We start from the raw sequence: 17817 nt of genomic DNA, 5'->3' as shown, positions 1-17817 counted from the left end.
TGGCGCCGGGAGGAGAGTGCTGCCGTGCGCAGTCTGGGGTGGCGCGGGTTTGGATAAACCTTTAGAGGCTTCTCTGGCTAAGGGCAGGGGAGAGCAGTTAGGGGGGGATCTGGGGGGTGAGGTCATGGAACTGGCCATATCCCCGAGCCCACATCATTTCAGCTTCAGGAATCTTACTTATGGAAATCGCTCCAAATCGGGGAAAAGCATCCGTGTCAAATGATCACTTAAAAAATGTTCAGGAGAAATGCAGACATGAATTGGATGCCCTTTCACGGGAAGTACAAGGATGACTTTGAAAGCGCAGGCGAAAGCTTTCACGTGCTTACGTGCAAGGTGACATTGCATCTCCGCTTCTTTTTATTCTTTTAACTAGAAGCCAAGTGCACGAAATTCGTGCACGGCGGGGGCGGGGGGAAGGGGTGTCCCTCAGCCCGGCCTGCACCCTCTCCTGCCAGCCTGATCCCCCTAACTGCTCCCCTGCCGGCCTGATCCCCCTAACTGCTCTCCCCTGCCAGCCTGATTCCCCCTAACTGCTCTCCCCTGCTGGCCTGATTCCCCCTAACTGCTCTCCCCTGCTGGCCTGATCTCCCCTAACTGCTCTCCCCTGCCTGCCTGATCTCCCCTAACTGCTCTCCCCTGCTGGCCTGATTCCCCCTAACTGCTCTCCCCTGCAGGCCTGATCCCCCTAGCTGCTCTCCCCTGCCTGCCTGATCACCCCTAACCGCCTCTGCCTCGGCCCCCAACACCATGGCTTTGTCTGGAAGGATGTCCAGAAGATGTCCGGTCTAATTAGCATATTACCCTTTTATTAGTATAGATCCTCACCCGATGATATTTTTCCCATTGATCTTTAGAGAGAGAGTGGGAGGGAGAGAGGGAGAGGGAGAGAGAGAGAGGGTGCGAGAGAGAGATATCAATATGAGAGAGACACATCGACTGGTTGCCTCCCGAATGCACCCTGACCAGGGCCGGGGGGTCCAATCTTCAACTGAGGTGCATGCCCTTGACCCGGAAATAGAACCACGACCCTTCAGCGCGCGGGCCGGCGCTCTAACCACTGGGCCACCCAGCCAGGGCTCTGTCTGCCCCCCTGCACTTGTGCCGACCACAGGCTGCTGCCCCTCCATCCTCGCAGCCCTGGCCATCCCGTCTCAGAAGCCAGGGAGGGACTCCTGCCAGGCCGGGTCTCCTGCGACCTCTCAGCCGCATCCGTCTTTGCCCGCGCACTCCGGCCATGCCGAGCCCTTCACGGTGCCGGGACGTCTGACCTGCCTTTGTCCCGAGAGCCCTCGTTAAGTCCCCCCAGGAATCGCGGGGTTCTCTCGCTTCCCTGCCCCCCACCTGAGTATCCCCATTCATTCCCGTGGCCGCCCTGCGCCTCGAATGAGTGGCAGGAGCGGGAGCTCTGGGCCCGCGGGCTCCGTGTCGGGGGGGGGGGGGGGGGGGGGCGCGGGGGGGGAGGGGGGCAGCGAGGCTGGTTGATGAGTGTATGCCGGGCAAACCGGCTACGCTCACCGCGCCTCGGGGCGCCCCGGATTCACTGCCTCGAAGCTCCAGCCCCCGGGTCCTCCTCCGTACACAGGCCGGGCTGAACAATGCGCGGTGGCTCATCGGACGCGGCAGTGGGGCCCCGAGCCCTGCGATGAGGGCCCCTCCCTCCCCAGGACGCGTCTGGTCGGCCCCTTCCCTGCCCGGCTGCCTCCTTGCGAGTGGGTGTTGGGTTTCCAGGCCTCGCCCGGGATGAAATGTGGGCCACAGTCTCGCTGCAGCCCTATCCGCTTACAGAGCTCTCTGCGGCCGATCCCAATCTCTACAGGAAGCCCTCACTGGGTCTGCGTCAGCGCTGGTCAAAGGTGCTGTGGGACAGGCACCCTCCCCCCTCCCCCCCGCCCCCCCCCCGGGCTAGCCTGCCTATAACCACAGAAGTCGCCCGGACGCTGCCCTCGGCTGCAGGTAACCGCTGAGGACCGCACGGCCCTTCAGAGGAACTGACCTTAAAAGCCATGGGCCCACCCGGCCGGCACGGCTCCGTGGCTGGGCATCGACCTAGGAACCAGGAGGTCAGGGTTCGATTCCCGCTCAGGGGCACATGCCTGGGTGGCGGGCTCCATCCCCAGTGTGGGGGCGTGCAGGAGGCAGCCGATCCAGGATTCTCTCTCCTCACTGATGTTTCTCTCTCTCTCTCCCTCTCTCTTCCTCCCTGAAATCAATAAAGATATCCTATCTAATAAGGAGGGAATATGCTAATTGACTGCCCCGCCCTCAAAGATGGCGGCGCCCAGTCCCCTCAGCCCCCCAGCCGCCCAGGGCTGCCCGAGGCTCAGGTAACCAGGGCCAGCCCGAGGCTCAGGTAACCAGGGCCGCCTGAGGCTTGTGCTGCCGGCAGTGGCAGCAGCAGAGGTGTGATGGGGCGTCGCCTTCCCCTGATCACTGGGTCGCCCCCCACCCCTGAGGGCTCCCAGACTGTGAGAGGGGGCAGGCCGGGCTGAGGGACCCCCCGTCCAGTGCATGAATTTTCATGCACCGGGCCTCTAGTCCTATATAATAAAAGCCTGATATGTTAAGTGTCCGGTCGACTGGTCGGCCGTTCAACCGATCAAAACATAATATGCTAATGCTATGCTAAGGCCACTCAACCGCTCGCTATGATGTGCACTGACCACCGGGGGGCAGACAGTCGACCGGTCGACCTGTCGCTATGACGTGCACTGACCACCAGGGGGCAGATGCGTCCATGGGTAGGTTAGCTTGCTGCCGGGGTCTGGCCGACCAGGACTGAGCGAGACGGGCTGAACATGCCCTGGAGCCCTCCCACGGTCCCTCCCCGGCCCCGATCGTGCACCGGTGGGGTCCCTCAGCCTGGCCTGCACCCTCTAGCAATCCGGGGCCCCTCGGGGGATGTCAGGGAGCCAGTTTCAGCCCGATCCTGCAGGCCAGGCCGAGGGGCCCCCACCGGTGCACGAATTCGTGCACCGGGCCCCTCGTTTTAAATAAATAAATAAAGCCGGAGCTCACCTGCCCGGGGTCTCAGGGCTGAAACGTGCGAGGCACTTCCTAAGGCCGGGCAATGTCAGCGGGGAGCACTGATCCCCCTAAATGACGGTCCCTCACCACCGTGTGCTCAGCACCAACTCGGCTCTGGAGGTGCAGGAGCAGGCACAGCGGGCCCGGCTCCCGTGGGACAGGCCGCGCCCCGGACCCAGTCTTCCTCAAGCACTGGCTTCCCCCAGATGCACGCCATTCGACGTCTGACCCCCCCCCCACCCCCACCCCCGCTCTCCCTGACGTTGGAGACCAGCTGTCCTCACGCAACCTCAGCGGCGCAGAAGCTCACGTCCAGGCTCAGGAAGCAAAATCGAATCAAAGCATCGTGTTTCGGTTTTGTTTTTTTTTCTTTGCAAGCTGAAAACAGCTTCTTATTTAAAGCAACTGCAGCCCTGACCGGTGTGGCTCAGTGGATAGAGCGTCGGCCTGCGGACGGAAGGGTCCCGGGTTCGATCCCGGTCAAGGGCATGGACCTTGGTTGCTGGCACATCCCCAGTAGGGGGCGTGCAGGAGGCAGCTGATCGATGTTTCTCTCTTATCAATGTTTCTAACTCTCTCTCCCTCTCCCTTCCTCTCTGTAAACAATCAATAAAATACATTTAAGAAAACAAATAAAGCAACTGCCCATGGGGATGGGTAAGGCTGAAAGGAACTCCGCCCCCACCCCCAGGCCGTTCCCAGAAAACCCCGGGACGCGTGGATGGGTCAGCATGTGTAACAACATCCTGACCCGGGGATCTTTAAAATCTAAAACAGACCCCGGCTCGCTCGCAGGCTCCCCGCCTGCGGAGGCACAGCCCGCAACGATGCGGTCCGAAGCCTCGCCAAGCCTCCTCAAAGCCGGCACCCGGCAGACTCCCGGCCACGGCCCCGGGCCTCTGGGCGCGGACAGCCGGCGCAAATGAGAAGCAGTCCTGGCTACCGGGCGCTCGCTCCGGAGGCAGGACCCCACGGCGCTTTCTCTTTCGCTACCGGGAACCGGGTTGAGAAATCCGGTGAACTCGGGGCCTTCTTGGTAAGAAGGCGTAGACGGGGTGACGCATCGGCCCAGCCAGCGTGAGCAAAACATTCTCCTGTGGCGAACCATCATACCTCCTCCCCCCCCCCGGCCCCCCCGCCGCCGCCGCCTTCCCCCCCAAGAGAGAGGGCAGCCGGGGAGGCGGGGAGGGACCCGCTTCAGAGCTCCTGTCTGTCCTGCCCCCAGTTCAAGGCCACGGCTCGTCGAAGGGCCCGAGGGGCCTTGGGCATCACCCGCCCATCTCTGGCGCCCGGAGGCAGTTCTGCCTCGGGAAAGAGGGGGGCAGACCCCTGGAGGGGGTGGGGGGAGGGGGAGGGGGGAGGGGGAGGGGAGGGTTGAAATGGAAGAGGGCCTTAGAGCCCTGGCCGGTGTGGCTCAGTGGATAGAGCGCCGGGTCTATCCACTCTGTGGACCAAAGGGTCCCGGGTTCGATTCCCGGTCAAGGGCACACGCCTGGGTCGCGGGCTCAATCCTCAGCAGGGGGCGTGCAGGAGTCAACCCATCCACGATTCTCTCTCATCATGGATGTCTCTCTCTCTCTCTCTCTCTCTCTCTCTCTCTCTCCCTCTCCCTTCCTCTCTGACATCAATAAATATATATATTTTTTAGCCCTGGCCGGTGTGGCTCAGTGGATAGAGCGTCGGCCTGCGGACTGAAGGGTCCCAGGTTCGATTCCGGTCAAGGGCATGTACCTTGGTTGCGGGCACATCCCCAGTGGGGGGCGTGCAGGAGGCAGCTGATGGATGTTTCCCTCTCATCGATGTTTCTAACTCTCTATCCTTCTCCCTTCCTCTCTGTAAAACATCAATAAGATATATATTTAAAAATATATTTTTTTTAAAAAAAGAGGGCACCAGAAAACTCAGCTATCCATCTGATACTGCGACGCGACATTTGAACTTCCACGTTCCTGCCAAAAACCCACAGGGAACCACGTGTGAAAACGTTGAATCAGGACAGGGTCCGTGTTCCCGGCTTTTCCTCCAGCCTCCGGCGGCTGCGTCTACTGGGTCTCGTAAAAAAATAAAGTAAAAAGACCATCCCGGGGCTCAGCCGGGGGCAGGGGCTCAGCTGTGCGCCCCAGGTGGGCCGAGCGGGAGGCAGGCAGGCGGGGGGAGCGGGCAGGGGATGGGGGGGGGAATGAGAGGGCGCAGTCACGGCTCAGCCATGTGGGGGGGGGCGGGGGGGGCACAAGCTTTTGCTGAGTAACACGGACACGGATCTGAAACATACGGATCCCATTCCCCAGAAGGTAAACACGCGTTTGAAAGGAGAGGAAACGTACTGGGTGAGCCGCGAGGGCTGCGGTTTTGCCGAGCCCAGAGAGGGTTACTCAGCGGCTGCTCACACCGTCAGCTCGGAGGCGGGCTCGTCCGAAACCACCGGCTTGTGGCTGGCCCATCTCGACGCCCCCTGCTCCCTCCTTGTGGGGTTCATCCCTGTGTTTCTTGCCAGCTGGGAGGCGGGGACACCCCCCAGTCGGCGGCCTGGGGGGGTCTGGGGACCCGGGACATGGACGGGGGGAGTGGGTTGCAGGAAACCGAGCTGCTGGGAACGGCTGGCCCACCACTCAGCAAGGCCAAGAGCCCGGGAATCAGGCAGGTGAGAGGCGCTGGGCCGGGAACGAGGCAGACACCACGGTGCCATCCCTCCCCAGCGCGTGCCGCCCGCCGTCGGGGGAGAGGAGGGAGGGCGGCCCGCAGCCCCGGGATCGGGGAAAACCAGGGTCACCCGTGCCGTGCCCCCTCCCACTGGCCGCCCCCGACCCCGTGTGTGTGTGTGTGTGTGTGTGTGTGTGTGTGTGTGTGTGTGTGTGGCTGTCACACACGAGGTGGTACTGGTGTCACGTCCGTGGACATTCACGAAACCCAGCGAGACGTCGGAATGTGAAGGAGACGCTGCAGGAACCACAATGCACTGAGTGGCCAGATGATGATGATCTCTGAACGCATAATAACCTGGCCACTCAGTGTGTGTATATATATGTATATTAGAGGCCCGGTGCATGAATTCGTGCATGGGTGGGGTCCGGCCAGCCTGGCCAGGGGGAGGGCACATGGGCGGTTGGCCGGCCTGCCTGCTGGTTGAACTCCTGGTCGAGGGGACCATTTGCATATTAGCCTTTTGTTCTATAGGATATACACACCCGAGGGCAGAAGAAAACGACCCAGGGCAGAGAAAGGTTTGCAAACTTGTGCTCCGGGAACCCTCGGAGCTCCGGGTGCCCCAGAGAAACCCAGGCCCGACGCCCGCCCAGCCACGTTCTACCGGGTCCAGACACCAGATGTAGTAAGATGTTGTTGGCGGGGGGGGGGGGGTCTTGTTATGGTTAAAGTCATTTTTTTTTAATATTTTTATTGACTTCAGAGAGGAAGGGAGAGGGAGAGAGAGAGAAACATCCATGATGAGAGAGAATCATGGGTCGGCTGCCTCCTGCACGCCCCCTGCTGGGGATGCACGTGCCCTTGACCGGGAATCGAACCCGGGACCTTTTGGTCCGCAGACCTGCGCACTACCCACTGAGACACACCAGCCAGGGCTGGTTAAAATCATCTTTTTTCCCCCCAATATATTTTATTGATTTTTTTACAGAGAGGAAGGGAGAGGGATTGAGAGTCAGAAACATCGATGAGAGAGAAACATCCATCAGCTGCCTCCTGCACACCCCTGACTGGGGATGTGTCCGCAACCAAGGTACATGCCCTTGACCGGAATCGAACCTGGGACCCTTCAGTCCGCAGGCCGACGCTCTATCCACTGAGCCACACCGGTCGGGGCTGGTTAACATCATCTTAAACCCCTGGCCTAAGAGCCTCCAGGACCCAGGGACCCCCAGCTGCTCCAAGGGACTCTCTCTTCCGCGAGGTGTACCCCAAGGTCAGGGCCTGGGCAGGTGAGGAGAGCGGGCAGGAGGTGAGAGGTTGGGGCCTGTCCATGCTTCTAGATCTTTCCCGTGGCCTCTCTGTGTGAGACGCCTTCTGCACCCCACGTCCCACCTCCGACTGAGCCTCAGCAGAGAAGCCCTGTCGGCGGCTGATCCTTCCCCACCCCCTCCCGCCCCTTCTCCTGAGCCACCTGCCCCGGCCCCTCACACGGCACGGCGACTTCCCCCACGGATTCCGAACCCCCACGCTGGACAGCTCGCTCTGCAGGGCAGGCAGCGCTCACCCAATCCCGCCTCCCCGGGCGGCTGACACAGAACATGACCCAACACTGGGGTCCCTTCTCTCCGGACACCACCTGCCCCTGGGGCTCAGCAGAGGCCGCTGTGACAGCCAGGGGGATGCCACAGGGAGGGGGCGGGGAGGGAGGGAAAGAAATGAGCTCCCACTCTGTGTCCAGGTTCCCCCAAAAAGTTGTGATCTTGCCCTGACTGGTGTGGCTCAGTGGATAGAGCGTCGGCCTGCGGACGCTGAAGGGTCCCAGGTTCGATTCCGGTCAAGGGCATGTACCTGGGTTGCAGGCACATCCCCAGTGGGGGGCGTGCAGGAGGCAGCTGATCGATGTTTCTTTCTCATCGATGTTTCTAACTCTCTCTCCCACTCCCTTCTTCTCAGTAAAAAGTCAATGAAATATATATTATTAAAAAAAAAAAGAAAAGACGCCGGGTCAGAGGGCTCTGGACAACTCACTGTGATGGGGGGGGGGGGGGGGGGAGGATGCCTGGGGAGACGCAAGGGACCCAGGTAATTAATGTGCCGATGAGGCAGCTGACGAGTGACAGCTGTCTCCAGGCATCTGGGGGGTCGTGAGGAGGACACGGGCCAGCTGGGCCCCGTCCACGCGGACAGCAGAAGCGACGCCAACAAGAGCTGATTCGGAATCAGGGAGCGTGAGCGGCCGGGAGGCAGCATCCCAGGCAGACGCCCAGGCCCCGCCCCAGACCTGCCCATCAGGGCCTGCATGTTGACAAGTTCCTGGGACCCAGGACAGCCGGCCTGGGCAAGCCTGCACCCCCTGCCCTCCCCCCCCCCAGGCAGGGCCCTGGCACCGCCGGCTCCTCGCCTGCCTTCCCAGGAACAGGAACTGCCTGGGGCTCTCTCCGCGGACAGCTGGGAGGAAGACACGCACACACCGGCTTTTCCTAAACAGCTGTCTGGTCAGAGCTGCTGAAACCCCAGTGATATCGGACCCTGTCACTCGGCTGCCCTGGCAGGAGATCCAGAGATAAGGCCTCCGGGAGCCAGCCTGTCGGGGCTGGAGGGCGGGGGAGACCTGCCGGAGGGAGGGGGAGGTGCCCCCGGCTCCCTCACCTGGAAGGAGGGGGCATTGCGCTCCTGGGCCCAGCTGGGCCAGAGCCGGCCCTGGGCGGCGGCGGGGTGGGGGGGTCCCTGGGTGCCAGGGGGCAAACGCATGTTGGTGACATTTCTCGGCGGGCAGCCTCCCTCCTGCAGAGCCGGGTAGGAGCACAGACAGAGGAGAGAGGGAGGGTGGGGGGCTTACAACAGAGGCGAGATGGCGCCTGGAAAGACGGGGCGCGGAGATTAACAAGAGTCCCCATGGCAGCCGTCAGAGTTACTCCCAACTTAACCAAGTCCCCACGGGCCAGGCGCTCGGGCCGGACGTCCAGGGCCCCGCGGAACAGCTGGCGGAACAGCTGGCGGAGCCGTGGGGAGGCAGTGGCACGGGACGTCCCCCTGGGACCCCCTCACCTGGCCAGACGCGGGCGTGACGGTGTGACAGCCGCCTGGCCGCGGCCCAGAGGACACCGAGGCGCCGGCCACATGATGGCAAAGGCCCGGCACAGGCGCTAACTGGGCACGGCTCCGCCGAGACCCACCGCCTGAGCGGGCGCATCGCAAGGAAAGAGCCACGAAGCCCACGGAGCTGGCGATCCCGCAACACGGCCCGTTCCGTGCAGGAGCCCAGCCCACGGGCCGGCCCAACACACGCTCGCCGGAGCCGCACCTGCCCGTGGGGAACGCAGCCACAACCGCTGCTCCGCCCACGCCATCCGGGGCCGGAGAGCCCCCGAGGCCCCGCACGCGTCCCCCGGCCCTCCCCACGGCAGGCACGCCGCTCCTGCCGTCCGTCTGTCTGTCCCGGGACGCCGCGGCCACAGACAGGAGGCCGAGGCCCGGGAGCCCTGTCCACCCCGCCCGGCCCCGCACGGCGCCAACAGCGGTCCTACCGGGTCCGGAGCTGCGCGGCGAGCCGAGAAGACAGCCGGGACTTCGCGGGGGGCCAGGGCCCTGCCTCCTGCTCCCTGCACACGCCGGGGGCGGGGGCACCGTCAGGCACCGGAGGCCCCGGGTGTGGGCTCGGCCTCGCCTCCACGGCCTTCGGCGCCGGGCGCTGAGCCTCCTTCTGCCTCCTGGAAAGGAAGGTCAAGAATCAGCACCAGCATGTGAGACTGCAAACACACAACACAGACACCACACACACACATAACACACATAACACACACACACAACACACATACCACACACACACATAACACACACACACAACACACACACATAACACAGAGAGACACATACTGCACACAACACACACAACACACACAGAGAGACACCACACACACAGCACACAGACACACATCACACACAATACACATACCACCCATACATGCATGCACATGTTACATACATACCACATATACACACATAGCACATAGACACACATCACACACACATACACACACATCACACACACATACACACAACACACAGAGACACCACACACAACACACACCATACACACACTACATACACACCACACACACCACATACACACACACCACATACACACATACTACACACACCATGCACACCACACACATACACACACACCACATACACACATACTACACACACCATGCACACCACACACATACACACACACACCACACATACAACACACACCACACACTACACACAGAGACACATACAACACACACAGACACACAGACACACACACACACTTTGGGGGGCGGGGTGGAAGGCACCATGAGGGGGGCCCAGACGAGGCCATAATCGAACTCCTGGGGTGTTGCCCATGCTGGTGACCTGCACCCACATGAAGAACTGGGAGGAAATGTCTTTTGTTTAAATATATTTTTATTGATTTCAGGGAGGAAGGAGAGGGAGAGGGAGAAACATCCATGATGAGAGAGAACCACGGATCGGCTGCCTCCTGCACACCCCCCACTGGGGGTGCAGCCTGCACCCCGGGCACATGCCCCGACCGGGAATCGAACCCTGACCTCCTGGTTCCTAGGTGGGTCGATGCTCAGCCCCTGAGCCCCGCCGGGCGGACTAGAAGGAACGTTGAAACCCAACGGGCCACAGCACTCAGCCAGGGCTCCGGGCACAGCGAGGTCTCAGGCAGGGCCTCAGACACCCAGCCTCCCGTGTGGGGAGGACCACGGAGGGAGGGGCTCCTGGCCGGGCACTGCCGGTGCAGGGAACCCCCACTCCCCTCCGATTCCCAGGAGGACCTCACCCCATCGGGACACGGAGGCCCCGGGGAGGCCCTGCCTTCCTCGGACAGGAGGCTCAGAGAGCACGCATCCTCCGAACCAGGAGGCGGGGAGGGCGGGGTGAAGTGACTTACTTGATCTTGCCTCCCAGCAGTGCGGGTGGAAAAATCAGGCCACGTTCTCCTCGCACAGGAAATGCGCCCATTTATCTTGAATTCAACTTTTTTTTTTTTTTTTTTTTTTTTTTTTTGCATTGCGATCAACTTCAGCACCTTCATCGGTCCCGTCGAGTTCTCCAACGTGGAAATAAGCTGAAGACAGAGTCCCTGTGAAATAATCACTGGGTCAGGGGAGAGAGCAGAGGGCCGGGGAACACACGTCACAAGACAGGTGCAGCCGTCTTTAAAATACATCTGGCCCGGCCGGCCAGGCTCCGTGGCTGAGCGTCAACCTGGGAACCAGGAGGTGAGGGTTCGATTCCCGGTCAGGGCACATGCCCGGGTTGCGGGCTCCATCCCCAGTGTGGGGGCGTGCAGGAGGCGGCCGATCCATGATTCTCTCCCATCACGGATGTTTCTCTCTCTCTCTCTCCCTCTCCCTGCCTCTCTGACATCAATAACATCCTATAGCATAAAAGCGTAACACGCTAAGCGTCCGACCTTTCGGCTGACCGCTCAACCGTTCGCTTTGACGCGCACTGACCACCAGGGGGCAGACACTCAGACCCGTATGTTAGCTTCCTGCTGGGTTCTGGCCGAGGCCGAGGGACCCCACCCGGGCACGAATTCGTGCACCGTGCCTCTAGTATATGAATAAATACACTGAGTGGCCAGATTATGATGATCTCTGAACGCATCACAATCTGGCCACTCAGTACATATATATTAGAGGCCCGGTGCATGAATTCGTGCATGGGTGGGGTCCGGCCAGCCTGGCCAGGGGGAGGGGACATGGGCGGTTGGCCGGCCCGCCTGCTAGTCAGAGGGACAATTTGCATATTAGCCTTTTATGATATAGGATATACAAGGAGATGCTCGAATGCTTCTCCTCTCCGCAGGCCTTCTCCGGTCTCCCACCCCCAGACGCGGACCCGATCCCCTCCCACGTTTTCCATAGGGGGACGATCCACACCACCGGGTGCATGGAGATGCCAGGACAGAGACGCCCCAGCCCACGGCGTTTCTATGCAGGGGAGGGACCTGTTTCATGGGCAGACGAAGCCCCACAGGTGCTCGCGCCCACGTGTTCCCAGGCAACCAGCCAGGGAACTCCCACGCTGGGCTGCAGAGGAGACACGGGGGCGGGGGGCGGGGGGGGGGGCCTTGTGGAGAGTGGCACGCCCCTTGGAGAAAAACGGGCTCAGAACACAGCACAGTTGCTCTTGCAAAGGCACCCAGACCGTTTCTCCATAAACTTGCTCGATCCGGCTCGTTCCATGCTGCCGCTGGGACTGGGACACGAACCTATGCTCCCGGCATACCTCACTCACTAAATCTATACTAATAGAAGGGTAATATGCTAATTAGACCAGGAGACCGGACATCTTCCGGACGTCCAACTTCCTTCCGGACAGTTAGGAGGCGACCAGGCCGGCAGGGGGGCCGTTGGGGGGCAACCAGACTGGCAGGGGGGGAGTTGGGGGGCAGCCAGGCTGGCAGGGGGGTCAGTTGGGGGGCAACCAGACTGGCAGGGGGGGAGTTGGGGGGTAGCCAGGCCGCCAGGGGGGCAGTTGGGGGGGCAGCCAGGCCAGCAGGGGGGCAGTTGGGGGGTGACCAGACTGGCAGGGGGGCAGTTGAGAGCGACCAGGCCAGCAGGGGGCAGTTGCGGGGGGGCGATCAGGCAGGCAGGCATGTGAGCAATTAGGAACCAGGGGTCCCAGATTGAGAGAGGGGGGTCCCTCAGCCCCAATCGCACAGGGACATCCCCTGAGGGGTCCCTGATTGGAGAGGGTGCAGGCGGGGCTGAGGGACACCCCCCGCCCCCGTGCACGAATTTCATGCACCGGGCCTCTCGTAATGTCCTCAAAGCAGAACTGTGACCCTGGGAGATCCCCTCCCCGCCTCCCTCGGATACTCCAGGAGCCCAGGGTGACCCCATGCTGGGCCACACGCTCTCCTCCTGGGGCAGACAGGACGGCTGGGGGCTCCCCCAGACCAGCCCTCCCTCTTCTCCTGCCCTGCGCTCTCAGGCCCTGAATCTGGGAGGGAAGCGCTCAAGTTCCCAGAGACCCAGGGCCACAGACCCGGCGCGGAGGAAGCGCCTGGGAGCTGTCCATGGTGGCGCCGCGCCTGGGCACGCGTCGCCGCGGGCTCCCACCCCCCCACCAAGGGTGCACCCGCCCGCCCGTCCCCCCCCCCCCCCCCCCCCCCGGCTCTCTCTCTCTCTCTCTCTCTCCAGACCGCCCGCCGGAATGGAGAGACTCGCTCCTCCGGGCAGTGGCTCCCACATCAAAGAGTCCGTTCCAAAAGGGAGTTCTCACCTGTGGGCAGCGTTGGCTGCAGGGAGCAGGACTCGGGACCGCACATCCGGCAGCTGGCAGCGCGTGGTGTTGGGGCGCCCCGGGCCCCCGAGATGCGCTGAGCGCGAGTCCGCCGCTGATCCCCTGGGCGCACGGAGCACGCCTTTCTCGGGAGCACATGCGCCCCCACGGGTCCGTCCGTCCGGTCCGGAGCGTCTCTGGCCCTCGTTCCCGGAGCCGCGCGCTGGGGACCCGGCCTGCGCTCCTCCGCCAGGTCCCTGCCTTCGCCTTCCGACCTCATGTGACCTTTCCCGGAGCCGACGTCTCTTGCCGGGAACCACCGACCCCCTCCTCCGGAGATGCCAGGTTGGAGCCTCCGTCTAATCTTCCGCGGGGGGCCCTCGTGTCTTCTGCCGTTCCATGGCCTCCACCCCACCCGTAGCCTGGCGCTGCTGTCCGGCGGGGGAGGAGGAGCAGGAGGAGGAGGAGCGGAGACCGGACACGAGCCGGTGCTGAGACCCGGCGGGCGGCGCAGCGCAGACCTGTCTCCAGGCGCGCGCGCCCCTGTGCGCAGCGCGAGCGGCTCCGGGTCTCGTCCAGACTCCGCAACTTGACCCCCCCGCGAGCAGCGCCCCCCGCGGAGGGCCGTCCTGGGCGCGAGCCCCCGCGACCCCTGCAGGAGGGAGGACTCGATGGAAAGCGGGGGGCCTGCCCACCCTCCTCGCTGGATGCGCTCCAGGGATACGGGCGCCCCGGCACCTGCCGCTTTGCAAAGGATCACAGGATCGCAGAGAAAAACCTCACCGAGGACAGGGACAGACGGACAGCACAGAGCAGACAAACAGAAGCCGATGCTGGGGGACGTTTTCCTGCGACGAGTGGAACCGCCGGCCCCCACCTCCCCCCCCCTCCCCGACCCCCCACTCTGCCCTCCTCTCCGAGGCTGGGCAGCCCGCGCGCCCGCCAGCCGCCTTACCTCCCGGTCGGGCGCCCAGGCTGCGTGCCACGCCTCCCCGGCCGGAGCGCAGAGGCCGGCGCGTCCGGTGGCCGCGGGGCCGAGAGCTCCGGGCCGCGGGCAGGCAGCGCTGTGGCTGGTCCGGGAAGCGGGGTGCAGGCCTTGCCGAGCTGCCCGAGACTCTGGGCTCTTGGCTCGCCGGGCTCGGCTGCGGCTGGACCTCCCGGCTGCGCTGCGCTCCGCTCGCGCTCCCAGCCGCCGCCGCCGCCGCCGCCGCCAGCGCCCGGCTTTATAGCTGCCGCGCGGGCAGCCAGAGCGCTGGCTCCTCCCCGGGGCCCAGCCGCCCAGCCACCAGCCCGCCCCCGCCCGCCCGCCTGCCCGCCCCGAGCTCCCGCCTGCCCGAGTGGGGCGGGGGCCCCCCGCTGCGCCCCGGCCGGAGCCAGGCGCACGGAGGAGGCGCCGCAGCCGCCGGGTGGGGGCGCTGGATCCCCGGGCTCGGAGCGGGCGGACCCGGCGCTGGGAGCGCGTCCCAGGCTCCAGGGACAGAAAATCCCCCGCGCGCGCTGCTGGCTTCCCGGGAGGAGAAGGCCGCGGAGGAGAGAGAAGCAAGCTTCGTGTCTGGTGGGGTTCAGGGCTCCGACGCCTCGCCATCTTTTTTTGTTGGTTGGTTTAACGTGTCATGAAAAGAGTGGCCTTATCCCTGCGGTGGGGACCCCGCAGGCCCTCCGATGGCACATGGCTGGCCTTGGATGGGAACCGGGTCAGACGCTCGGGGTATGTGCCTGGGCCTCGGTTTCCTCCTGGGAAAAAATGGGTCCTAGGACGCTTCCCCGCAGGACTGAAGGGGGGACTTAAAAGAGGTTGGGCCCTGGCCGGTGTGGCTCAGTGGATAGAGCGTTGGCCTGCGGACTGAAGGGTCCCGGGTTCGATTCCGGTCAAGGGCATGGACCTCGGTTGCAGGCACATCCCCAGTGGGGGGTGTGCAGGAGGCAGCTGATTGATGTTTCTCTCTCATCGATGTTTCTAACGCTCTCTCCCTCTCCCTTCCTCTCTGTAAAAAATCAATAAAATATATATATTTTTTAAAAAGAGGTTGGGATGGTAGCAGTACCTAGCACATAGTAGGTGCTCAGTATGTGGGAATCCTTTCCAGATGTGGGCAGACCCTGATCTTCAAGGGTCAAAGGTGTCATCTCTCAATATTTCTTTTTATATATATACTAGAGGCCTGGTGCATGAAATTTGTGCATGGAGCGGGGGAGGTCCCTCAGCCTGGCCTGCACCCTCTCCAATCCGGGACCCCCTGGCTCCTAACTGCTCGCCTGCCTGCCTGCCTAATCGCCCCTAACTACTTGCCTGCCTGTCTGACCGCCCCTAACCGTCTCTGCCTTGGTCGCTGCACCTGGGACCCAGGCTTCCCTCTTCCGGCCAGCTACAGGCACCTGGGACCCTGGCCAGCTTCACCTGGGCAGGCACCTGGGACCCCAGGTGGCTTCACCCGGGCCTTGGCTTTGTCAGGAAGGATGTCCAGAATGACATCAGGAAGACATCTGGTCTATCCGGTCTAATTAGCATATCACCCTTTTATTAATATAGATTTTTTTTTATTGATCTCAGAGAGGAAGGGAGAGAGAGAGAGAAACATCATCAATGATGAGAGAGAATCATGCATCGGCTGCCTCCTGCACGCCCCCTACTGGGGATCGAGCCCGCAACCCAGGCAGGTGCCCTTGACCGGGAATCCAACCCGGGGCCCTTCCGTCCTCAGGCCGATGCTCTATCCACTGAGCCACACTGGCCGGTCTCTCGATATTTCTTGCAGAGCAAACGAAGCTCCTGGCAAGGGCCCCCCCTCCCCCACCGCCCGCACTGGCCCCAGGGAGCACCCGGCTACTGGGAGGCTGTGCACCCCGGGCCACCGCCTCACCCTCTCTGGGTCTGTCTGTTGTCTGTGAAGGGAGGGCTTTGATACCAGACCTCCCTGCCTCCTCCGCTTTGTTTGCCGCTTACAGCTGGGCCCCTTCCCCCATGTGACCGGAGTCCCCTCCTTCCAGCCAGCCTGCGCCCTGGGAGAACCGAGCCTGGCAATTTCAGGGGAACCAAGTGACCCTTCTGTAGACCATCACTCCTGGTTCCTTTCCTTCAAAAATATGCACCGAGTGGCCAGATGACGATGATCTCTGAGCGCATAATAATGTGCCACTCAGTGTACACCCTATAGAATAAAAGGCTAATATGCAAACTGTCCCCTCGACCAGGAGTTCGACCAGCAGGCAGGCCGGCCAACCGCCCATGTCCCCTCCCCCTGGCCAGGCTGGCCGGACCCCGGGACCCCGCCCATGCACGAATTCATGCACCGGGCCTCTAATACACACACACACACACACACACACACACACACACACACTGAGTGGCCAGATGATTATGCATTCAGAGATCATCATAATCTGGCCACTCCATGTATTTTTATTCATTTCAGAGAGGAAGGGAGGAAGGAGAGAGAAAGAGAGAGAGAGAGAGAGAGAGAGGCATCCATGATGACAGAGAACCATGGATCGGCCGCCTCCTGCACGCCCCACACTGCAATCCCCATCGAGCCTGCAACCCGGGCCTGTGCCCTTGACCCGGAATCGAACCCGGGACCCTCCCCTCCGCAGGCCGATGCTCTAGCCACTGAGCCACACCGGCCAGGGCCCACAGTCACAGGGGATGGGGTACACTTGGCCCCCAGGAGGCGGCTCAGCCCTCCCGTGCGGGCTGAGCTCCGAGAAGCGCTTTGTCATGATTTCCCAAGGCCGCCGCATTCCTCTGGCGCCCGGCTCGCTTTATCTCCGGCCCGGGCCCCGGGGAGACGAGCAGCGCTGATGAGTTGCAGGCGGGACCCGCGTGTCCACAGCCGGATTCCTCAGCCCGGGCCGCCCGCACCCCCACTCAGCGCCCGTGATGGACGGGCTGTGCCGGGAGCCGTTCTGTGGACACATGCTGAGCGCACACTCTGGCCGCGGGACCAGCCCAAACCCCCTCCACCCAAGCGCTTGCTCCTCTGCGTGCAGGTCCAGCAGCCAGTCCATTTTTTAAAATATATATATATTTCTTTATTGATTTCAGAGAGGAAGAGAGAGGGAGAGAGAGAGAGAGAGAGAAACATCAGTGATGACAGAGAACCATGGATCGGCTGCCTCCTGCACGCCCCGCACTGGGGATGGAGCCCGCAACCTGGGCATGTGCCCTTGACCGGGAATCGAACCCGGGACCCTTCCGTCCGCAGGCTGATGCTCTATCCACTGAGCCACACCGGCCAGGGCTTATTTTCATTGATTCATTTCATTTTACAGAGAGGAAGGGAGAGGGATAGAAAGTGAGAAACCCCATGAGAATCACGGATCAGCTGCCTCCCGCACACCCCCTACTGGGGATGCAGCCCGCAGCTCAGGTACAGGCCCGTGACCGGAATCGAACCCGGGACCCTTCAGTCCACCCCGGGCTGAGGCTCTATCCACGGAGCCACACCCATTAGGGCTGAGTATGTTTTTTATTGATTTCAGAGAGGAAGGGAGAGGGAGAGAGAGAAGCATCCATGATGAGAGAGAATCATGGATCGGCTGCCTCCTGCACGCCCCACACTGGGGATCGAGCCCGCAACCCGGGCATGTGCCCTTGACCGGGAATCCAACCCGGGGCCCTTCAGTCCACAGGCTGATGCTCTATCCACTGAGCCAAGCCGACCACGGCCAGGAGCCGGTCCATCTTGTCCAGGTGGGGATGAGATGCTGAGCTGGGCGGGGAGGGGGGGACATGGCCCCAAAAGCCTGCCCGCACCCCCCCCCCCCGCCATGGGCATGGCTTCCAGCCCTTGCCTGCTCACGGCTCCCCCCAACTCCCCCCCAGCTGCCCACGCCCTGCAGTCCCATATCCAG

At 62.5% G+C, this 17817-nt stretch overlaps 1 protein-coding gene across 1 annotated transcript in view; it reads right to left on the bottom strand.

Moving 5' to 3' along the window:
- Nucleotides 1-14140, bottom strand: part of CEMIP (cell migration inducing hyaluronidase 1) — a 141666-nt gene extending 127526 nt beyond the window's left edge. Inside the window, exon 1 of the mRNA XM_054713239.1 lies at nucleotides 13922-14140. The gene's annotated coding sequence lies outside the window, so the exon portion shown is untranslated. The remainder of the gene's footprint in view (nucleotides 1-13921) is intronic.
- Between the last annotated feature and the right edge of the window lie 3677 nt (nucleotides 14141-17817).

Source organism: Eptesicus fuscus, chromosome 25 (assembly GCF_027574615.1).
Source record: "Eptesicus fuscus isolate TK198812 chromosome 25, DD_ASM_mEF_20220401, whole genome shotgun sequence".
Classification (NCBI taxonomy): Eukaryota; Metazoa; Chordata; class Mammalia; order Chiroptera; family Vespertilionidae; genus Eptesicus; species Eptesicus fuscus.
Note: the sequence above shows the minus strand (reverse complement) of the source record. Positions and strands in the feature narration are given on the sequence as shown.